Genomic DNA, 25,078 nt, shown 5'->3' with positions numbered 1-25,078 from the left:
GGAAGTGGGAGAAGGGGGGGGGTATTTAATCCCCACCAGAAGAATCCTTATTAATTTGTGATTTTTATTGTTTTTCTTAATTATTATTTCTTAATTATTATAGAGGTGTATATATATATAGAAATGATGTATTTTAACTTTATCTTAGTAATTCCTATTCTCAATGGATTAGTGATAGGATGGAGGGAAAAATCAGCATTTCCAATTAATCCAGAACATCTCTCGAGTTCTAGCTCGAAATAATTGTTGGATTTGCACCCAGATGCCTAGAAAGACTGAAAAGGCCTTGTCCCTGATTGCTATTTCCAGCAGCAACTGTTCTAGATTCTCTGTATTTCTAAAAACGATGAATCATACTCAGTCCCGGGAAGGAACAGATTTTGAAGTTGAGCTCCCTACACGTAATCCTGGCTACAATATACTGTGTTATCAAAGCTGCTTTGTAAACAACGATAGAAACTCAGGGGGCAATAGTACTGACCCTGGGTGTCGAAATATCCATGAAGTAGGGAATAATCCATACTGTACCGAATATGGTAGCTATGGGAATGCTAATATATATAATGCACACCAGATACAACATGAGAATCCTGTAACCGGATGGCCTGTCCCAAATGGAAAGGGATGGTACTGGCTATGTGGCAATAAAGCCAGGAAGGTGTTGCCCCTAGGATGGAAGGGAGCTTGCACTCTGGGGGGCAATAATTCCAAATATAACTATTACTGAAGACCCACAAAGCCAAAGTCCCTTGAGACTACATGCAGAATTAAGGAGACTCCAGGTAATCCTCTAGTAAAATTCTCTAGCATTTCACAGTTTTTCAGGGTGATTTTTACCTTGGTTAGGGATGAGTGAATTAGGGAAAGCTATTGTAAATATCTCAGCTATAAATGAAGAACTAGAAAATAATAGTCTAGATGCAAGAAAAAGATGTTTGCAAAAATAGTACTGCAGAATTGAATGGTATTAGACTTATTAATAACCTCACAAGGAGGAGCGTGCACTGTAATTAATACTAGTTGCTGTATATATGTAGATCAAATGGGACGAATTTGACTGATCTCAAAAATATTTGGGAAAAAAAAAAAAAGATCCTAAATAGAGTAGCTCAAGATGACACTTCCTGGGGATTTAGAAACATTTGGGAGAAACTAACTTTGTGGTTACCTGAATAGAATTGGCTCAAACAACTTTTTGTTGGTATTATAATAATAATGGCATTGTATATCTGTCATCCCCCGTGACATCTGAAGAAGAATATTCCGCCTTAATGTTGGAAAAACTAAAGAGTGCGGTATGTGAAGAGGTGCAAAAACAACAGTAGGAGTAAGAAAAGAAGAGGGGGGAACTGTGAGAAACTAAGTTGTGTTTTTGCAGTAGAGAACTAATTTTCTGTATTCCAAGGTAGTTGTGTAGTCATAACAAGGAGAAATGCTAAGTAGATAAGTGGACAGTAGAAGGCCTCACTGTTCCAAAATAAGGTAGAAGCTCGAGAAAAACAGGATGAGCAGTGTGGGAACAGTAAGACAAAGATCACAAGTTCTCAAAACATAAGAAAGGAGAAATTAAACGGTTGAAAAAAAATGTACATATATGGTATAGAGGAGCATCGAGTAGCCTGTGAACCTGTAGTACTCAGCTGTCCTGGTTCCAGTTAGGACAGAGTTAATTTTTCCTCATAGTAGCTGGTAGGGTGCTATGTTTTGGATTAGGATGAGAAGAGCGCTGATAACATGCTGATGTTTTAATTGTTGCAGAACAGTGCTTACACTAAGCCAAGGACTTTTCGGCTTCTTGCTCTGTCCTGCCAGCGAGCAGGCTAGGGGTGCAGCAGGAGCTGGGAGGGGACAGACCCAGGACAGCTGACCCAAACTGGCCAAAGGGGTATTCCATACCATCTGACGTCATGCTAAACAATATATAGGGGTGGCTGGCCGGGGTGGGGGGCCAGCTGCTCGGGGATAGGCTGGGCATCGGTCAGTGGGTGGTGAGCAATTGCATTGTGCATCACTTGTTTCTTACACATTATTATTATTAATACTATTATCATTATCACTATTATTATTGTTGTTATTATTATATTCCTGTCTTAATAAACTGTCTTTATCTCAACTCACAGGCTTCACTTTCCCGTTTCTCTCCCCCATCCCAGAGAGGGAGGGGGGAGGGTGAGCGAACGGCTGTGTGGTGTTTAGCTGCCAGCCGGGTTAAACCACAACAGTACTATATTCCTTACTTTCACAGCTACTTAAGCTAATTTTAAAATTTGTCTTTTATTCTTGGTATTTCAAAAGCTTTAAGAGCATCTGTGAGAAATTCACAGTTCATCTAAAGGGACTGCAGTCAAATCTACTGAAAACAAATTGAAAAAAAAGGGCGTGGGGAGAAATTCTCGAGAACCTGTATACTCCTTCTTTCCAGACCTAGAATCAAGCTATCTTTTATCACTACAAAAACGTGTGTGCAGGCAAGATCATAGGATGATAGAATCATAGAATCATTAAGGTTGGAAAAGACCTCCAAGATCATCTGGTCCAACCATCCCCCTACCACCAATATCACCCACTAAACCATGTCCCTAAGCACCAAGACCAACCTTTCCTTAAACACCCCCAGGGATGGTGACTCCACCACCTTCCTGGGCAACCCATTCCAATGCCTGACTACTCTTCCTCAGAAGAAATTTCTCCTCATTTCCAATATGAACCTAGCCTGGAGCAACTTGAGGCTGTTCCTTCTTGTTCTATCGCTAGTTATCTGCGAGAAGAGGCCGACCCCCAGCTCCCCACAACTTTCTTTCAGGCAGCTGTAGAGAGCAATAAGGTCTCCCCTGAGCCTCCTCTTCTCCCGTATAAACAACCCTAGCTCCCTCAGCCGCACCTCATAAGACTTGTTCTCTAGACCTTTCACCAGCTTCACAGCCCTTCTCTGGACACGCTCCAGGGCCTCGATGTCTTTCTTGTAGTGAGGGGCCCAAAACAGAACACAGTACAAAAGGTGCGGCCTCACCAGAGCTGAGTACAGGGGGACAATCACTTCCCTGGTCCTGCTGGCTACACTATTCCTGATACTAGCCAGGATGCCATTGGCCTTCTTGGCCACCTGGGCACACTGCCGGCTCATGTTCAGGTGAGCATCGACTAACACCCCAGGTCCTTATCCTCTGCACAGCTTTCCAGCCACTCTGCCCCAAACCTGGAGGGCTGCATGGGGTTGTTCTGACCAAAGTGCAGGACGAGTACTTAGCCATTGAATATCCCAAGTTGGAAGGGACCCATAAGGGTCATCGAGTCTAACTCCTGGCTCCACACAGGTATACACACAAAATTTAGACCATATGGCTGAGAGCATAGTCCAACAGGCAACTGAGAGCAACTCCGACAGGCTTCATGCTGTGACTATGTCCCTGGGGAGCCTGTTCCAGTGAGCGACCACACTCCCGGTGAAGAACCTTTTCCTGATATCCAACCTGAACCTCGTCTATTGCAGCTTGACTATATTCCCTCAGGTCCTATAGCTGGTGACCAGAAATAATAGATCGGCGCCTGGCCCTCCTCTCACCTTTCTGAGGAAGCTGTAGACTGTGATGAGGTCTACAGTACTTCCCTCGACTGACTAGCAAGGCCGTGCTTGATGCACCCCAGGATATGGTTGGCCCACTGGGCTGCTAGAACACACTTCTGGCTCATATTCACCTTGCTTTCAACTAAAACCCTCAGGTCCCTCTCTGTGGTGCTGCTGTCCAGCATCTCTGTACTTGGTCTGGCCGGGATGTTAACTTTCCCTGCAGCAGCCCATACAGTGCTGTGCTGTGCACTTGTAGCTAAAAAAGCAGTGGTATCACACCAGTGTTGTGTCTGCTGCTGAGCAGTGCTGGCACAGCATCAGGACTCTCTCTAACCCTCCTAGGGGGTGGGCAAAAAAGTGAGAAAGAAACATCACCAGGGCAGCTGACCTAAACCAACCAAAGGGATATTCCATACCATATGATGTCACACTCAGCAATAAAAGGTGGAAAAAGGAGGAAGAGGGGAGGGGTGGGCTCTCGTTGTGAAAACGTCTGTCCTCCTCCCGAACACCGGCTACGTGCGTTGAGGCCCTGCTTCAAGGAGGTGGTCAAGCATCGCTCATTTGTGGGAAGTAGAGAGTAATTTCTTTCCTCTGCACTTCCACATAGCCTTTACTTGTTTTGTTTAGTTTTCCCTTTCCCCCTCCCTTTTCCCCTTTCCCTTTAGTTAAATGGTTAATTGTTCAGTTAAATTGTTTAGTTAAATCGTTTAATTAATAATAATCTTTCCTTAATAATTATTTCTTTTTTCCTCTAATTAAATCATCCTTATCTCAACCCATGAGTTGTTCTTTCCTTTACTTCTTCCCCTTCCATCTAAGGAGGGGGAGTGAGAGAGCGGTTGTGGTGTTCAGCTGCCCAGCATGGTAAAACCACCACAGTCTCTTCGCCCAGTCTGTACATATAGCCAGGGTTGCCCCTTCCGTGGTGCAGGACCCGGCACCTGGTTAGACGTCAGCCAGCTCTCTGAGAACCCTGGGATGAATCCCATCCAGACCCATGGACTTGTATGGATGCAGGTGGAGCAGCAAATCCCACACACGTTCAGGGTTGGCTGGGAGTTTATCATTCCCACTGTCACGGTCCTCCATCTCAGAGCACCTGAGGTCCCAAAGTCTATCATCAGTGTTGAAGACAGAGGCGAAGAAGGCATTAAGCGTCTCTGCTTTGCCTATGTCCTTGTTTGTGAGGTGACCATCCCCATCAAGTAGTGGAGCTATGTTTTCTCTGGTCCTCCTTTTTCTGTTCACATATTTAAAAAAGCCCTTTTTATTGTCTCCCACAGACCTGGCCAGCTTCAACTCTAATTGGGTTTTGGCCGCAGTAATTTTCTCCCTACAAAGGCAAACAACGTCCCTGTAGTCCTTCCACATTGCCTGACCCTGCTTCCAGCAGCCATACACTTTCTTTTTATGCCTAAGCTCCAGAAGAACCCTGGTCAGCCAAGCCGGCCTTCTGCCCCACCTACTTGACTTCCGATATTTTGGAATTGCCTGATCCTGTGCTTTTAGGAGGCAGTGCTTAAAGATTGACCAGCACTGATGGACGCCGACACCTTCAAAAGCAGCTTCCCAGGGGACCTTGCTAACTAGTTCCCTTAGCAGCCTGGTCTGCTCTCCCCATATCCAGGGCTGAAGTTTTGGTGGCAGTTTTCCTCCTGCCACCAAAAACTTTAAACTCAACCGCTTCATGGTCACTGTGACTGAGACGGCCTCCAATTGCCACATCCCCCACAAAATCCTCTCTGTTCTCCAGCAACAGATCCAGGAGGGCACCTTTCCTAGTTAGCTCCCTTAGCACTTGGACCAAGAAGTTATCAACGAGGTGCTTTAAGAATCTCCTGCACCTGCTTGTGTCGGCCATGTGATATTCCCAGTTGACGTCTGGCAAGTTGAAGTCCCTCATAAGGACAAGAGCAGTTGATCTTGAGGTATCTCTTAGTTCCTCAAAGAATAATTCATTGGTGTCGTCATCCTGGCAGGGTGGTCTGTAATAGACTCCCATGACAACATCCCCTTTATATGTTTGTCCCTTAATCCTTACCCAGAGGCTCTCAACTTTGTCATTGCCAACTGCAAGCTCCACACGGTCCAGCTGCCAGCCGGGTTAAACCACAACATCAGCCAATGAGGAAACAGGGGAGGTGATCAGGTGTCGGGTAATAGGGAATAAAAGGTTATGATTTGTTTACTAAAATGTGCTCGTAATTGACAGGATGCCTGCCATTGCAATTGCGAATAAAATAGCTTCACAGAAGATCCTGTCTGAAGAAAATTATTGAGATTTTTCTCACACCTGTTTTCCAAATTGAGTTATATAGCACATTACTTACTGTATGTGCTCCCTGTCCTGCTGTTTATCCTTTCCGGAGGCTGGTTTAAATCATTATTTTACTGTGCGGTGTAACACTGGCTTATGATATGATGAAATTGCTGGTCATGACACTAACCTGGTATTTGTATTCAGCACTGTCGTCGAGTCTATACTTTGGAAACCATACCTCGGAAACTATTAACAATTACACCTATTACCTTTTTTCTTCAGGGAGCCAATCTGTGGAGGGGGCAGGGGGAGATATTTTTTTCCTACTTGTTCTCCGTTTCTCCTTCACCACCCTCTTATCCTCTGGGCTAGTTATGACAGTTCTTCAAGATTTTGAGTATCCCTGGGATGTTCAGACCAGCATGTTCTTATTGTTATGTCTCCTGAATGCGCTTTAGATTTTGTTTAAGGTTAAACAACTACTTAGGAAGGCCAGCCAGAGATCTGTCCTGATGTCCTCACCGTGAAGTTCTTTCGCATGATTTCCCTTAAAACCTTTCAAAAGGACTTAATTTTTCTTTAGTTCGGGGCTTAGTCCTAATCCGCAGCAATGCTAGCAGGTGAGCTTGGGGCCAGGGCAAGGTAGCTTCTTGCCCTAACCTTACTATTTGTTGTTTGGTCAAATGGTTCATTTTTTCCACTTGGCCACTTGACTGAGGGTGGTATGGAGTGTGGAGTTCCCAATCTATGCCCAAATGCCGACTAATTTGCTGCACTATTTTTGAAATAAAGTGTGGTCCCCGGTCTGAGAACATGGTGGCTGGAACTCCGAAGCATGGTATTATTTCTTGTAGCAATACCTTGGTTACTTCTCGGGCTTTGGCAGTTCTAGTGGGTACCGCCTCTGGCCAACCTGAAAAGGTATTCGTTAATACCAACAAATATCGATACCCGCCCCCTTTTCTTGGAAGTTCAGAAAAGTCAATCTGCCATTGTTGTCCAGGCCCATGGCCTTTCCCAATTTGGCCCAATTTCAGTTTGGGGGTATTGTGGGGGTTGGTCTGGAGGCAGAGGTCACATTGTCGGGTTACTTGTGTGACAGCAGCATACAAATTCCTTGCTTCGGTTAATTTGCACAGTAGTTTGCAGCAACATCTACTAGTTCAATACAACAATCTATGTATTCATTAATCAGCATCCCATCTACTAAGATTCTCTTAACTCCATCTCTCAACAAGGGGATCCCAGCAGTTAACTGTATTGGAGGCTGAAGGGAGTTTAACTGGTAATGAGTGGCAAAAGCACCATATTGTGACTGGCCCGGATGCTCCGTGCATCCTTGGTGTAGATTATCTCAGGAGAGGATATTTCAAGGACCCAAAAGGGTTCCAGTGGGCTTTTGGCATAGCTGCCTTAGAGACAGAGGACATTAAACAGTTGTCTACCTTGTCCGGTCTCTCAGAGGACACTCCCATTGTAGGGTTGCTGAGGGTCAAAGAACAGCAGGTGCCAATCGCTACCACAACTGTGCACCGGTGGCAATATCGCACCAACCGAGACTCCCTGATTCCCATCCATAAGTTAAGGCGTCAACTGGAGAGCCAGGGATTGATCAGCAAGACTCACTTGTTAATAGTCCCCTATGGCCAGTGCGAAAGTCTAATGGTGAGTGGAGACTATCGTGGCCTGAAGGAAGTCACGCCACCGCTGAGTGTGTGAATAAGACCTAAAAAATAATGTTGATAACACACTGATGTTTTAATTGTTAAAAATCATTTTTCTCTTTCTTTCCCCCATCCCAGAGAGGGAGCGGGGAGGATGCGCGAATGGCTGTGTGGTGCTTAGCTGTCTGCCGGGTTAAACCACAACAGAGACTCTGGCAGAAAAAGCCTGGGGAAACTCAAGGTCGACCCCTAGGGTTTTGGAGTCGGGGATACAGAGGATCCAAGGCCCGCTACACCCCAACCAAAAAGGAGATATTGGCAGCGTATGAAGGGGTTTGATCTGCTTCCAAAGAAGAACAGCAGGTGCCAATCACTACTACAACAGTGCACCGGCAGCAATATCACACCAACCAAGACTCCCTGAATCCCATCCATAAGCTAAGTCGTCTACTAGAGAACCAAGGAGTGATCAGCAAGACTCATTCACCTTTTAATAGTCCCATATGGCCAGTGCAAAAGTCTAATGGTGAGTGGAGACTAACAGTGGACTATCGTGGCCTGAACGAAGTCACGCCACCACTGAGTGCTGCAGTGCCGGACATGCTAGAACTCCAGTATGAACTGGAATCAAAGGCAGCCAAGTGGTATGCCACAATTGATATCACTAATGCATTTTTCTCCATCCCTCTAGCAGCAGAGTGCAGGCCACAGTATGCTTTCCCTTGGAGGGGTGTCCAATACACCTGGAATCGGCTGCCCCAGGGGTGGAAACACAGCCCTACCATTTGCCATGGACTGATGCAGTCTGCGCTGGAGCAGGGGGAAGCTCCTGAACACCTGCAGTACATCGATGACATCATTGTGTGGGGTGACACAGTAGAGGAAGTTTATGAGAAAGGGATGAAAATAGTGTAAATCATTCTGAAGGTTATTCATGATTGTGTAACGTGCTTCAATCAAGCAACCCAAGCGGTTAAAGCCTCTTTGGTATGGAGGACGATGGCTGAAATATAAATATGGAGAGGCCTGGCAGATTGATTACATCACACTCCCTCAAACCCGCAACGGCAAGCGCCACGTACTTACAATGGTGGAAGCAACCACCGGATGGCTGGAAACGTATCCTGTGCCCCATGCCACCGCCCGGAACACTATCCTGGGCCTTGAAAAGCAAGTCCTATGGTGACATAGCACCCCAGAAAGAATTGAGTCAGACAATGAGACCCATTTCCGAAACAACCTTATAGACACTTGGGCCAAAGAACATGGTATTGAGTGGGTGTATCACATCCCCTATCATGCACCAGCCTCTGGAAAAGTTGAACGATACAATGGACTGTTGAAGACTACACTGAAAGCAATGGGTGCTGGGACATTCAAAAATTGGGATACGCATTTGGCAAAGGCCACCTGGTTAGTCAATACCAGGGGATCTGCCAACCGAGCTGGACCTGCCCAATCAAACCTGTTACGCACTGTAGAAGGGGATAAAGTTCCTGTAGTGCACGTAAGAAACATGCTGGGTAAAACAGTCTGGGCTACTCCTGCCTCAGGAAAAGGCAAACCCATTCATGGGATTGCTTTTGCTCAGGGACCTGGATGCACTTGGTGGGTAATGACAAAAGAATGGGGAGGTCCGGTGTGTACCTCAAGGGGATTTAATATTGGGTGAGAATAGCCCATGAGTTTAATTGTATTATGTTTATTATCCTTATTATTATTTTCCTTTCTTTTCTGTCCTAATAAACCGTCTTTATTTCAACCCACAGGCTTTCATTTCTTTCTAATTCTCTCTCCCCATCCCAGTGAGGGAGGGGGAATGGTGAGCAAGCGGCTGTGTGGTGCTTAGCTGCTGGCTGGGTTAAACCATAACAAAGGGGAAGTCACTGGACTGGTGAGTACGATTTTTATCTTCCTATGGGTATTTGGAGAGTGGATTGTCAGCCTCACATGTAGACACTGTGATTTAGCAAGAACGGGAAACTGCCCTGTGAGCTACCGGCATAAAGCCGAGTGTGAGCAGCCGCTAGAGGAAATGGGAAGCAGTCAGTCCAGAACCGCCACACCCTTCTACCCCCTGGGATGCATCTTCAGAAATTGGTCTAAATTTGGTGGTGATTATTTAATAAAGGATAAAATGATGCACTATTGTTATCAGGAGCGGACTCAGTACAAATCAGATGGCGGAGAACGATGGCCAGAAAACGGATTCTTTAAGTATGATACCATATGGCAATTGCTGTTATTTTGCTGGTGGGAAGGAAAATGGGATGAAGTAATGTATGTTAGTGCTTTCATGTTGCTGTATCGGGACTTGCAAAATCAGACGGAGCGTGGATTGTGGGAAGATCATGTTATGCTCTGTGCCAAAAAGAAAGGGAAAAAAAGAAAATGATAAACCCCCTAAAATCTATCCGAGTCTAGAACAAGAAGAAGTTTGTTTTTTGGTACCCTCAGAACCACCACCGTAGTATGGACTAGAGGCTTCGCCTATCTCTGGGACTTCTCTGGGAACACCAGAGACTTCCCTTGGGAGATGGATTTCTGAGGTCTCTACTAGGACATTGGAAATCTTCCCCAAAGCTCAGACTGCAGGTGGTTCTGCGAGGTTTCTGCACGGACAGAGGTTTCTCCTGAAGCTCAGGCTCTGAGTATCTCTACGGGCATGTCTGTGGGTATTTCTGCGGTGGGTATTTTGGTGGGCGTTTTGGCAGGGACATCAGGAATCATTCCTGCGGCTCGGACAGTAGAGGTCCCTACAGGGACAGAGATCACTCCTGGGACTCGGACTGCAGAGGTTCCCATGGAAACATCGGAGTCCTCCCCTGAGGCTCGACCTGCAGATGTTTCTGCAGGAACATCAAAGGCCACTCCTGAGGCCCAGGGTGATTCTAATTATAGCCCAATAACACTTTGAACCCAACAAAGTGTAGGGCCAGTTATCCAGGCTCCGTTAAGACAGGCAGTGGGACCAGGAGGAGATTCTCTTTTTGTTCATGTTCCATTTGCAACGTCGGATTTGTTAAACTGGAAACACTCTGTTGGACCTTATAGGGAGAATCTGACAGAAATGCATCAGCTGTTAGAAACTATTATGATTTCCCCTAACCTTAACTAGGAGGATATGCAAGCCCTATTAAATACCTTTTTAACTGCAGAGGAAAAGAGAATGGTCTTAGAGAAAGATCAGGCAGAAACAAAGAAGATGTACCCGAGGGAGGACGTAGAGGACTGTTACCTGTTGAGAAAGATCCTAAGTGGGACCCAAATACTGGCAGGGGTTAGCAATCAATAGAACAATATCAGCAATTAATCCTATATGGGATTCAACACGGAGTATCAAAACCAAAAGACCTCTCTAAATTATATGAGGTCCGAGAGAGCCTGGATGAGAATCCATCTGCTTTTTATGAACACCTCTGTAAAACAGACAGAAAGTGGACAGATTTAGACCCAGATGAGCAGGTGAATGATCGACTGTTTTCCATGCTGTTCATAGGGCAATCAGCCCCAGACATTAGGAAAAAGCTGCAAAAGATAGAGGAGGTGGATGGAAGAATGTCAATATCATAACTGATCGACAAAGCCTATAAGGTTTATAACAACCGGGAAGCAAAGAAAGATAGGGATAGGATGAAAGTACAGGCGTCACTGATAGCAGCGGCTGTGAGAGAAGGAGGTAGGAGTAGGGGGCGAACAAGAGGAATTTTCAGGGAGGCAAGGGCAAGAGAAGGCAAGGAAGGCACAGCGAACAAATCACTTGGGCCCCAATCAGTGTGCTATCTGCAAGAAGGAGGGGCACTGGAAGAAAGACTGTCCGCCGAGGAAGAAAAAGAAAACAGCAGACAGTGAGAAATGAGAGCAGGCTTTGATTACGCTAGAGGACTCAGACTGAAGGAGACCGGGGGGTGAATTCCCGATTTCCCCAGCAGATCCCCTGGTTCCAGTGAAGCTGGGGGGGAAAATAATTGTTTTTTCTTTTAGATAGTGGAGCAACTCATTCAGTAATAATAGATTGCAAAAGACCCTTAAGTAAGACAAAAGTTCCAATTATAGGAGTGACTGGGAAACGTACTTGAAGACCCTTTTTACAGCCTATGGATTGTGAGAGCAGAGGGAAAGTTTTGACACACCAGTTCTTATATATGCCTGAATGTCCTCTCCCTTTGTTGGAAAGAGATCTGCTGTGAAAACTGCATGCACAGGTAACCTTCTCCACAAACGGGATAACAGTTAAAATTCCATCTGAGAATGCATGGAAGGCACAAATTTGTTTACTGTCAGAACCAAAGGCAGAGGAAAGGCTACAGATCCCTGAAGAGGTGTTGAATGCAGTGACTCCTTTCGTATGGGCAGGAAAACAGCCTGGGAGAGCGAAAAACTCACTTCCAATTCGTATTGAGCTAAAACCAGGAGCTGTACCTGTATGAGTGCCATAATATCCAATTAGCCTTACAGCAAGGAAGGGGCTGGAGACTCTGATAGACAATTTCTTATTTTATGGACTAATCTGTGAATGCCAATCTATCTTCAACACCCCAATACTGCCAGTAATAATAATAAACAAAAATAGCAGTGAATACAGGTTTGTGCAAGATTTGTGAGCCATAAACAAAATAACCGAGGACATCCACCCTGTAGTGCCAAACCTGTATACCCTTCTAACAACACTATCCAAAAGAGATTCTTACTTCACAGTATTGGATCTTAAAGCTGCCTTCTTTTGTATACCCCTGGAGCCTGATAACCAGAGAACCAGACTATATTTGCTTTTGAATGGGAAAATCCCACAGCAGGAAAAAGACTCAAATGTGCTGGACTCTACTACCACAAGGATTCAAGAATAGCCCCACATTATTCAGGACTGCCTTAGGGGCAGATTTAAACAATTGGCAAAGCAAGAATGAAGGGACCTTATTACAGTATATTGATGACTTGCTGCTTGGAGCCTCAAGCAAAGAAAAATGTTTACAGTTGACTATCAGCTTGTTAAATTACCTGTGAATGGCCGAATACTAGGTATCCCAGAAAAAAAGCCCAGATAGCCCATCAGAAAGTACAGTACCTGGGATTCGATGTTTCTCAGGGACAGCGAGCATTAGGTCCAGAGCAAAAAGAAGCTATATGCTGAATTGCTGCCCCCAAAACGAAAAAGCAATTGCAAGGATTCCTGGGGATGGCAGGCTTCTGTTGAATCTGGATTTCAGATTTTGGACTAATACCAAAGCCATTGTATGAAGCCACAAAGGAGCCAGAAAATGTGTTGGAGTGGACTGTTGACTGACGGAAATGATTTGATGATATAAAAAGGATTCTAATGTCAGCACCAGCCCTGGGGCTTACAAACATGGAAAAACCCTTCCAATTGTTTGTTCATGAACAAAGGGGGATGGCAGCCGGGGTAATGACCCTGTCCTGGTTTCAGTTAGAATAGAGTTAATTTTCCTCCTAGTAGCTGGTAGGGTGCTATGTTTTGGATTAGGGTGAGAAGAGTGCTGATAACATGCTGATGTTTTAATTGTTGCAGAGCAGTGCTTACACCAAGCCAAGGACTTTTCAGCTTCTCACAATGTCCTGCCAGCGAGCAGGCTGGGGGTGCAGCAGGAGCTGGGAGGGGACAGACCCAGGACAGCTGACCCAAACTGGCCAAAGGGGTATTCCATACCATCTGATGTCATGCTAGACAATATATAGGGGCGGCTAGCCCGGGGTGGGGGGCCAGCTGCTCGGGGATAGGCTGGGCATCGGTCAGCGGGTGGTGAGCAATTGCACTGTGCATCACTTGTTTTGTACACATTATTAGTAGTAGTACTATTATCAGTATTATTTTTTTTCCTGTCTTAATAAACTGTCTTTATCTCAACTCACAGGCTTCACTTTCCCATTTCTCTCCCCCATCCCAGAGAGGGAGGGGGGGAGGGTGAACGAACAGTTGTGTGGTGTTTAGCTGCCGAGCGGGTTAAACCAAATGCTGGGTAGCTGGAGGAATCCTATGGCCTACTTTTCCAAATACCTAGATGAAACGAGTAAAGGATGGCCATCTTGTTTGAGAGCAGTAGCAGCAACTGCACTCCTAGTTCAGGAAGCAAGAAAACTGACTCTGGGACAACCTTTGACAGTATTTGTGCCACATGCAGTCCTAGCTGTGATGGAAGCCAAAGGAAACTGCTGGCTATCTCCAAGTCATATGGCTCAATATGAAGCTGTATTAGTAGACCAAGGAGACATAAAGCTGTCTGTAGTCAGCACCTTGAACCCTGCTACACTCCTTCCAACCGAGGAGGCAGGAGAAATCCATCATGACTGTGTGAGTATTACTGAGCACACATATGCCAGTCGAGCTGACCTTAAAGATGAACTGATCACTAATGTAGATCTTGAGTATTTTACAGATGGCAGCAACTTCATGGAAAAGGGACAGAGTAAAGTGGGATATGCAGTCATGACCCTTTGGGACACTGTAGAAGCAAAACCGCTACCATATCACAACACGGATGATGGGCTTCGGGACCCCCGGTGCCCTGAGCTGGAGGACCATGACGGTGGGAATGACAAACTCCCTACAGACCCTGAACGTGTGCGGGATTTGCTGCTCCACCTGGATCCATACAAGTCCATGGGTCCAGATGGGATTCATCCCAGGGTGCTCAGAAAGCTGGCTGACGTCATCGCGGGACCTCTCTCAATTATTTTTCAATGGTCTTGGGAATCTGGAGAGGTCCCAGTAGACTGGAAGCTGGCAAATGTTGTGCCAGTTTTCAAGAAGGGTAAGAAAGAAGACCCCAGCAATTACAGGCCTGTCAGTCTCACGTCAGTGCCTGGTAAAATTATGGAGAAGATGATCCTTGAAGTTATTGAAGCACACCTAGGGGACAATGCAGTCACTGGTCCCAGCCAACATGGGTTCACGAGGGGTAGGTCCTGCCTAACAAATTTGATTTCCTTTTATGATAAGATCACCCATCTAGTCGATCAAAGCAAATGAGCTGATGTGATCTTTTTGGATTTCAGCAAAGCTTTTGACATGGTTTCCCATAGGATCCTACTGGACAAAATGTCCAGCATACAGCTAGACAAAACCATCATACGATGGGTGAGCAATTGGCTGACGGGCAGGGCTCAAAGGGTTGTGGTAAATGGGGCCACATCTGGCTGGCGGCTGGTCACTAGTGGGGTCCCTCAAGGCTCCATTTTAAGGCCAGTCCTCTTCAATGTTTTTATAAACGATTTGGATGTAGGACTAGAAGGTGATTTGAGCAAATTTGCCAATGACACCAAACTTGGAGGAGTTGTGGACTCTGATGAGGGTGGAAAGGCTTTGCAGAGAGATCTGGACAGATTGGAGAGCTGGGCGATCACCAACCACATGAAGTTTAACAAGAGCAAGTGCCAGGTCCTGCACATGGGAAGGGGCAACCCTGGCTATACGTACAGACTGGGTGACGAGATGATGGACAGCAGCCCCGCAGAGCGGGATCTGGGGGTTGTGGTGGATAGCAAGTTGAATATGAGCCAGCAGTGTGCCCTGGCAGCCAGGAGGGCCAACCGTATCCTGGGATGCATCAAGCACGGCATCGCTAATCGGTCGAGGGAAGTGATTGTCCCACTCTACTCTGCGCTGGTGCAACCTCACCTCGAGTACTGCGTGCAGTTCTGGGCACCACAGTACAAAAAGGACATTAAACTGTTGGAGAGTGTCCAGAGAAGGGCGACGAAGATGGTGAATGGCCTAGAGGGGAAGATGTATGAGGAGTGGCTGAGGTCACTTGGCCTGTTCAGCTTGGAAAAGAGGAGGCTGAGGGGAGACCTCATTGCAGTCTACAACTTCCTTGCGATGGGGAGTGGAGGGGCAGGCGCCGATTATCTTTAGTTACCAGTGATAGGACCTGAGGGAATGGTGTCAAGCTGAGGCAGGGGAGGTTCAGGCTGGACATCAGGAAGAGTTCTTCAATGAGGGGGTTGTCACACACTGGAACAGGCTCCCCAGGGAAGTAGTCCCTGCACCAAGCCTGTCAGAGTTTAAGAAGCCTTTGGACTGTGCACTTAGTCATATGGTCTGAATTTTTGGGTAGACCTGTGTGGTGCCAGGAGTTGGACTTGATGATCCTTATGGGTCCCTTCCAACTCGTGATATTCTATGATTCTATAACACCTCAGCACAGAAAGCTGAATTAATTGCTTTGACTAGGGCCTTGGAATTAGCAGATGAATGTGTATACAGATTGTTAATATGCCTTTGGAGTTTTGCATGCCCATGGAGCTATCTGGAAAGAGCGAGGATTATTGACAACATCTGGAGAAACAGTCAAGCATGGTCCAGAAATTTTACAGTTGTTGGAGGCAGTGCAACAGCCCAAAGCTGTAGCAGGAATGCACTGTAAGGCCCACCAAAAGGATGATCATGATATAATAATAGGGAATAATAACAGGAAATAACAAAAAAATAACAGGAAAACTGATTTAGCAGCCAAGGAAGCAGGTAGAAGGGCACCAGGAGACCTACAAGGCATGTTAGTCCCTTGTGCAAAGACTTCACTTAATCCACCACAATATTCTGTCAAAGAGATCCAGTTAGCAGAAAAACTAAAATGTACGAAGCAAAAGGATGGATGGTGGGAGACCTCCAACGAACAGATACTAATAACAGAGACTATGACTGAAAAACTAATGAAAGACTTACATGAAGGAACACGCTTTGATGCTGATGCTATGGTAGATAGCCTGAAGCATTTATCAATTGGACCAAAGATGCAAACTGTATAACTGTACAACTGTAGCAAACCAAATAGTGCGAAAATGTCCTGTATGCTATGCTAACAACCCTAAGATCCAGCCAAAACCACCACCAGGGGAGACAAGAAAAGGAATGAAGCCAGGAGAATATTGGCAAGTGGACTTTTCTGAATTGCCTAGACTAGTACTATACTGATATCTTCTAGTACTGGTGGACACATTCACTGGATGGCCAGCGGCCTTCCCCTGCTGAACTAATAAAGCTAGGGAAGTCATAAAGGCTTTATTGAAAGAAATAACCCCATGCTTTGGAGTACCAGAGGGACTTTCCTCAGACAACAGACCTCATTTTATATCACAAGTAGTTCAAGAAATATCGAGGGCATTACAGATTAAGTGGGATTTGCATACTGCTTGGAGACCATAATCGAGTGGGCAGGTAGAAAGAATGAATCAAATACTAAAAAGACAGTTAACTAAAATTTGCCAGGAAGCTCAGCTAAAGTGGCTGGAAGCCCTACCGATAGCTCTGATGAGAGTTAGGATAGCCCCCAGAGCTAAAGAAAAAGTTAGCCCATTTGAATTATTATATGGCAAACCACATCCAGTAAATGAATTGGTGACAGAAGGGAGTCAAATGCATGTCAGGGGGGAGGGTTGGGTAAGACAGTATTTGATGTCTTTGTCTGCTGTGTTGTCCTCTCTCCATAGATATGTACGGGCGATTACCAATTCCACTGGATGTTCCGGTACACCCATTCTGACCTGGATCATCAGGTACTGATTCGAATCTGGAAAGACGAGCCTCTAAAGGAAAAGTGGAAAGGACCCTACACTGTCTTGCTCCACACCTACACTGCAGTCAAGGTGGAAGGGATCAAATCGTGGATTCGCTACACTTGTGTGAAGGTAGCACAACCACCAGAAGAGGAGAAGCAAGACCTACCATCAAAAGTAGCAAAAGAGACTTTGTGGCAAGTAGTGTTATGAACAGACTCGCATACGAAGTCGGTCTGTTAATAAATGTTATTAATCACAGAATTTATTAATTAATTAAGTAAGCAAGCAGAAGCAAAACAGCGCTGGGCGGCCGGGGAGTTCCGACTCCGCAGCGGCGCACAATTTTCCTTCTCCGGGGGTGCTGTTTTATAGTATCCGAGTTCCAGCTTGTCCGGGCTTGTTGAACCAGCTGCGGCTATGCAGTCCAAAGGGGGGGGGGCTGCTTCCTCTCTTTGGTGCTCACGCGTTGTGCTAATGTTTGGGTGGGGGGGAGTGAAGTAGCAGACAGGATGTCTTGCGATGGGGTATTTCACAGAGTCTTTGTACCTGTTCAAGGATGTTTACCCAACACCCCCCCTTCTTGTTATCTGCCTAATAAGCCTCCCCTTCATTGAGGCAACGTTGTGCAACCTTATCTCCCTCGCAGATTCCCAAATTCCTTACAGATAGTTAGCAAATCCCCCCCCTCCCCAACTTTGTCATCATATATCAAGGTTCTATTATGATCAGGAAGCTCTGTCCCAACCTCGTGTAAAATACTATCTATTTTATAACCATCTTATCCCTTTTCTTTTTTTTTTTTTTTTTATTTCTTTATACAATGAACAAATACATCTTACCCATTACAATCCCTCCTTTTTCTTTTAGGCTACTTATTTTGTTCATTAAATTCTTCCAAAGCTTTTTTACACATCATCAAGGTTTCAGTATCTTCTTCCTGATCTACAGTTTCATACTTAGCACGTATAAGCATCAAATGTGCAGCCTCCAGTCGACTTTTTACAATAGCAATTACCCGGTTAAAGATACATGGGCCAAAAGTCAACACAAATATTAGCAACAATAATGGTCCAGCAATAGTAGATAACAATGTTGTAAGCCAAGGTGAGTAATTAAACCAAGATTCATACCAACTCTGGTGAGCTTCGTGTTCCCTTTTTCGTTTCTCTAATCCTTCTCGGAGTTTTGTCATAGTGTCCCTTACTACTCCTGTATGGTCAGCATATACGCAACACTCTTCTCGCAGGGCTGCGCAAAGTCCTCCTTGTTGTAAGAATATCAAGTCCAGTCCTCTGCGATTTTGGAGCACTACTTCAGATAATGACCTGACTGACTTTTCTAGGGCCGTTATCGATTGCTCTATGCGAGCCAAGTCCTCATCCACAGCAACTCGTAAAGAGGTAAATTCTTGACTTTGTTTAACTAGGGATGCAATCCCCGTTCCAGCTCCCGCGGCCCCTAAAATCATTAAAGTGGCTAGGGTAACAGCTGTTACCGGTTCCCTCCTTTTTAGATTAAATTGTGGTATTGTGTGTTGCATGTATATATACTCTTCAGAATGGTACAGAATTCTTGGTATAATTACTACCTGTACACAGAAGTCGCGGGACGAATTAAACAATTTTAAAGACAGACACGGAGTTACCCCTAAAGACGAACATACCCATCGAGTATTATTAGCCGGAATCAACCAATTAGAGGGTTGTTTTCTATCTTCTGTAATACTGCATAAATCTCTTTTCCCTCTTGGGACTGTTCCTATACACCTACCTTTCCCTGTCACCTGTGTTAGAGTGATCCCGATTTCCTGCCCCCAGTTACATTTGCTGGGGTTTGATTCATTCGAGTATTCGAGTGCACCCATATCCCCTATTGCCTCGTAATATGGAGGCTGGGCACTGACACATAACCAGCATTTTTTTGTAATTTCCGGGTTTGTTTGATTAAGGAGTTGATAGCTGGCTTCAATAATTTTCCACATTCTACTTAAGGAAGAATCATCCCTATTTCTTCCTATCGCAGTGGGAGTAGGAGTGGGAATGGACGTCATTTTATTATTACCAGGCCGCGTGGGGGTCAATTTAGTTGTCGTGGGGCGAGACGTCCCTTTGTTTTCCAAATGTGAGAGGGGGCCTACCTTTCGAGGTGTTTTAGGCGGTTCTTCCTTCTTTATTAAAATTATTTCCCCTCTATCAGCTCCTTTCTCATAATACCTTATTCCCCAAGTCCTTCCAAGGATCCACCCCGGATCCATCGGATTAGTTACGTTAACCCACAAAAACGCGCAATTCCCTTTTTGTACGGTCCCTGTTCCACGGTGATAGACTGCCTCAACCGTGTTCCGATTACTGCAACCCTGAGGCCCAAATTGGACAGTTAAATATTTATCTTTTCCCCCGCCTGGATTCCATGCTGTGGCTATAGTTTCGCAACCCCAATAAGCGCAGTAATACTGTGCTGGGGAATTACAGTAGCTTTTCCCTGGGTTAGAAGCTGGGCATAAATAGAAATCTGACTGATTGTTACATAGCTCCAAAGTCGTTGTGAGGTTGCAGAGATCAGTCTTAAAGCTGGGAGCCCCTGGCGTAACAATCTGCTGTACGACCGTAGTATCGAAAAGTCTTATCAAGCTCCACAAGAAAGGCTGATGCGGGTGGTGTTGACCAGCGGTGGGTGGCATGACCATCGCGAATAACCCCAAGCACCACAGGGGGTAGTGAAGGTCCATTCCCACTTGTTTTACCACTCTGCCTCGCCCGTCAGATGGGGTGCTACCACCTACGGGGTTATGATTCTTCTCGGCAGCAGTAGTATTCTTCAGGGACCATGGAGCCTCCACCCCTTCCCAGTAATGCCTACCGAGTTCGTCGCAGAGTCAGCTTTAAGTCCTCAGAGCCGGAAGTCACTTCCCACATGTCGTTCTGTATTGGCCCTTTAACTCGGCTGGCGTGCGTCCATCCCCGTTCAGCAGTCCGGACAGCAGTCTCTGTAGTTAGCAAAACAATATAGGGACCTTCCCAACGTGGGGTCAATGCAGTTTCTTTCCAAGTTTTAATCAAGACCTGGTCCCCAGGCTGTATATTGTGTATTGCCATATCCAGAGGAGGGCGTTGTATAACCAGACCCCTTTTCTGCAATTCCCTCCTTCTGTTCCCTAACTGTACTAAATAAGACTTCAAACTCTCATCTTGAATGTGGGGGTGATCGACGGGTATCTCTAAGTCATAGGGCATCCCATATAGCATTTCAAATGGTGACAACCCCAGATCAGTTCGGGGTTTCGTACGCAGGTTTAGCAAAGCAAGAGGTAAGCATTTTATCCATGAGGTTTTAGTTTCTATCATCAATTTAGTAAGTTGTTTCTTAATTTCCCCATTCATTCGTTCTACTTTTCCCGAGCTCTCAGGGTGCCAAGGAGTGTGGTATTCCCACTTGATTCCTAAGTTTCTCATAATTTCTTGTATAACCTTTGACACAAAGTGAGGCCCTCTATCAGAATCTATCATTTCAATAACTCCGTATCGAGGGATTATGTTCTCCAGTAAAATTTTTACTACTGTTTGTGCCGTTGCCCTTGCCGTAGGGAATGCCTCGACAAAGTTAGTCAAATGATCTACTATCACGAGCAAATATTTATATCTCCCTACTCTGGGGAGTTCCGTAAAGTCCAATTGAATTTTTGTGAAGGGTCGATGGGCCAATTCCCTTCCTCCCATAATCCTTTTCCTTATGTTTTTGGCATTTACCCTTCGGCAAGTTATACATCCATTAACTATTGTCTTTGCTATATCATATATTCCAATACACATATACTTGTATGCAAATTGGTCCACTAGGGCCTGTACTCCCCAGTGGGATTGATCATGGTATCTCCGTAGCACCCTCACAGCTACTGATTTAGGCAATACCTCTCTCCCATCAGGTAGCAACCATCTCCCTTCCTTATTTTCCTTAATTCCCATTTGTATCATTTTCCCTTTTTCTTGCACAGTAAAACACAACAAGGGGGAGAAGAAAGTCCCTCCTATCAAAGACATTTGCAAGCCATGTTTGAAACAATTTTTGTAAGGAGGGCTCTCTTCCTTTGAACAATTACATTCTACTCCATCCATCCCCCAATTCTTCCAACACCCATAACAAGGTTCCCTCTTTAAATCCTCTCCACAAGTTGGGCAATCCGCCCTTTTTGTTATTACATAGTTAGTCATGAGGGCTACCCGCTTTGCCTCTTGATCAGCAAGATTGTTTCCCCTTATTTGCGGGGTCAGTCCACGCTGGTGACCTTTTACATGTACCACCGCTATCTCTTTTGGCTCCCTAATCGCTTGTAAAACCCTAACAATCAATTCTTGATGAACTAGTCCTTTCCCCTGGGAGTTTATAAGTCCCCTCTCTTCCCAAATTTTTCCAAAGGTGTGTATTACCCCATAAACATATTTTGAATCCGTATAGATGGTTCCGCTTCTATCTTTCAATAATTTCAAAGCCCTTAACATTGCATATAATTCACAAGCCTGAGCTGACCAACTCGGACTGAGGGGTCCTGATTCTATGACTCTAAATGTTTTCCCATCTATCAGGGCATACCCCGATTTTCTTTTCCCTTCTATTACCCTAGAGGATCCATCCACATATATCTGTTCCCCATGAGTCAATTCGGTATCTTCTAAGTCCGGTCTTAATCTCGTATGTTCTTCGATGTTGCTGAGACAATCATGTTCTAGATGGCCATTTGTTTCTCCGTAGAGAAACTGCGCAGGGTTTTGTACTGGCGCAGTTTCTAGAGTCAATCTTGGGGAAGAGATCAATATCCCCTCGTATCTCAACAGCCTTGCGTCGGTGATCCATTTGTCTGCTTTTTGCTGCAACACTCCGCGAATGTTGTGGGGAGATATTACTCTAATTTCTCCTCCAAAGGTAATCTTTTGTGCCTCCTCAACCAATAAAGCCGCTGCTGCAATTGCTTGTAAACAGTTTGGCCAGCCTCTAGTGACTGGATCTAGCAATTTTGACAAATAGGCCACAGGCTTTTTACATCCTGCCCATTCTTGTGCCAGTACTCCATACGCAGTTCCTTCTGTAGTATTAACAAACAGGAAAAAGGGCTTCTTTAATTCGGGAAAGCTTAAAACCGGTGGATTCACGAGTTCTTCTTTTAGGAGCATCAGTCGTTCCTCATCCTCTTTTGTCCATTTAAGATGGCCCTCGTTACTCAATTTGTTGTATAAAAATTTTACCTTCCCGCTGTAATCCTCTATCCACTGTCTGCAGTACCCTGTCAATCCTAGCAACTGCCTGATTTGTTTTTTCGTCTCTGGTGCCCTGAGTTCTAAAATACCTCTAACTCTTTCAGGGTCTAATTTCTTTGTTCCTTTGCTTAATAAATGGCCTAAATACTTTACTTCTTCCTCCACGAATTGTAATTTTGCTTTTGAAACCTTTAGTCCCCGTGAGCCCAAAAAATTCAGCAAGTTTATACTTGCCTGTCGTACGATTTTCTCATCTTTCCCCGCTATTAATAAGTCATCTACATATTGGATCATTTTGGTCCCTGGCATTCTATCGTAATCCTCTAGAATTTGCTCCAGGGCCTGGCCAAACAAGTTTGGAGATTCTGTAAACCCCTGAGGTAACACTGTCCACCTTAGTTGCTGTTTCCTGTGAGTGTCGGGATCCTCCCATTCAAAGGCAAAATAATTCCTACTGTCCTCATCAAGAGGACAGGCCCAGAAAGCATCCTTTAAATCTATTACACTGTACCACTTGTCCTCTGGGCTTAATTGGCTCAATAAGGTATGTGGGTTTGCTACCACGGGGAATCTGGTTATAGTTCTCTTATTAATTTCTCTCAAATCATGTACCAATCGGTATTTACCATCCTTTCTTTTAACTGGTAATATAGGGGTGTTGAAAGGAGACATACAGGGTTCTAACAACCCCTGTTGTAATAATCGTTGTATGTCTTCCTTCAGACCCTTTCTACCCTCTTCAGACAAGGGGTATTGTTTTATCCTGATTGGTACTTCTGGCTCTTTGATAGTTACCTTAAATGGTTTAATGTTTAACCTTCCAATGCTCTCCGAGGTATACCAAACCTCGGGGTCTATCTCTTTCTCATCCTCTACCCGAAGAAGACACAGCTTTATTTCCAGTTTCTTTTCTACTACCTCTAGTCCTATGCCTAATTCTATTATCAAATCTCTACCTAATAAGTTATATTCGGCTTCTGGCACAAGAAGCAGATGCCCCGTACCCTTTTTTGATCCCAATTCAATCGGTACCTCTTTTATAACGGGGACCCCAAAAGGCTCCCCTTTTGCTCCTATTACCTGTATTCTATCCTTTGAAGTTCTACATCCTAAAGGTAATGTCTGGACAGTTGATCTTTCAGCTCCCGTGTCTATGAGGAATTCGATTTCCTCGCGCTGGGGGCCCACTCGTAACTTTATCAAGGGCTCACTGTTCCTTTGGGTCCCCAGCAAATAGAGCCCCTGACACCCCTATTCATTTCTAAACATTTTCTCATCCTCTTTCCTCTGTCGGCACTCCCTTTTCATGTGACCCTTCTTATTACAGTAAAAACAGGTCACATCTCTTCTTTCCTGGGCACCCTTTTTCTCTTTCCTATTCCTTCTAGTAAACCCTTCATTCCTCCATCTTTGTTCATTGCCAGCCCTTCTGGATCCTTCTCGCACCGCTGCCACCATCATTCGCACTTGCTTCTTTTCCTTCTCATCTTCCCTACGAACATACACCTTTTGTGCTTCCCTTAATAATTCGTCCAGACCTCTATCTTGCCAATCCTCTATTTTTTCCAATTTCTTTCTGATATCTATCCAAGACTTAGCCACAAACTGTGTCTTAAGTAATGCTTCCCCTAACGGGGTACCTGGGTCTAACCCACTGTATAATTGCAGACTTTTACGAAGTCTCTCCAACCATTCTGTTGGAGTTTCATCCTTTTTCTGTTGTTCACTGAATGCTTTATTTATATTCTGTCCTCTGGGCACAGATTCTCTGATTCCTTGTATTATGATTGTTCTTAGATCCTGCATGTGGCCCCTGTGTATTGGATCCTGGTTATTCCAGTTAGGTGTCTGCATTGGCCACTTAATATCAGCAGCAGGACCTTGCTGATGTTGCTGGTCCCAAATTCGCATACCTGCTCTCCTTATCATTCCTCTCTCTTCTGATGTAAATAATATTCCCAAAATAGATTGTAATTCTTCCCAAGTATAAATGTTTGGCCCTAAAAACTGATCTACCTGTTCGGCTACTCCTAACGGGTCTTCTAAGAGACTTCCCATCTCCTTTTTAAAGTCTCTAACGTCCCCTGAATTAATGGGGACGGCTACATATCCCATCCCTGGTTGAGGTCCCCCCATTGCAATCTCCCGCAAGGGGTACAACCCTTCTTTAGCGCGACGAGTCTGGCTTCTAGTTACTGGCCCTCGTCTCCCTTGGACCGAGGCACTGTCATCCGAATCCTCAGATTCGGCAGCAGAGGGTGCTGTTGGCAAAGAGGGCACGTAGGGAGGTGGCGCAACTGGGACTTCCAAATCTCTCTTCTTTCCCTTCCCTCCTTTTTCTTTTAGAGGGTATAACTGGGTCCCAGTTTCAAAATTTATCCATAAATGTGCGTATTCGCTTTCCTCTAAACTAAATGGTTCCTTTGAATTAACATAAATATTTAGAGCCTGACATATCCAATCCTCAAAGGAACCGAAAAGGGGCCAAAATACACTGTCCCCCTTTATGGGCTTATTACCCCAGATCTCTACACAATAATGAATCATTTTTACTTTACTTTTTCCCCGCCTAGAAGGGGAATTACTCCAATTCTTAATCATTAGCCCCAGCGGGCTATCCGGGGGAATAGGAGGAATATTCCTACCGCTATTTCCCCCACCCATGGGACCAGAAGGCTTACTTTTCTTCTGTCCCATCTTCCGGAGTACCTTCACTCACACACACACACACTTCCCCCTTTTCGTGGCCCAGTCCCTCGCGGGATGTGGGAACCGCACTACCGAGGGGTCCGCACTCGCTTCGGCCGCGATTGGCCGTCTC

General features: G+C 45.2%; 1 pseudogene across 1 annotated transcript in view; it reads right to left on the bottom strand.

Annotated features, from left to right (window-relative positions):
* Positions 1–25,078, bottom strand: part of LOC310888710 (arrestin domain-containing protein 3-like) — a 494,161-nt pseudogene that overhangs the window by 453,747 nt on the left and 15,336 nt on the right. The gene's annotated exons all lie outside the window — the stretch shown is intronic.

The sequence above is a fragment of the Anser anser genome, assembly GCF_964211835.1.
Source record: "Anser anser genome assembly, chromosome: W".
NCBI lineage: Eukaryota > Metazoa > Chordata > Aves > Anseriformes > Anatidae > Anser > Anser anser.
The sequence above is the reverse complement of the archived record's forward strand: the minus strand, read 5'-3'. Positions and strand labels throughout refer to the sequence as shown.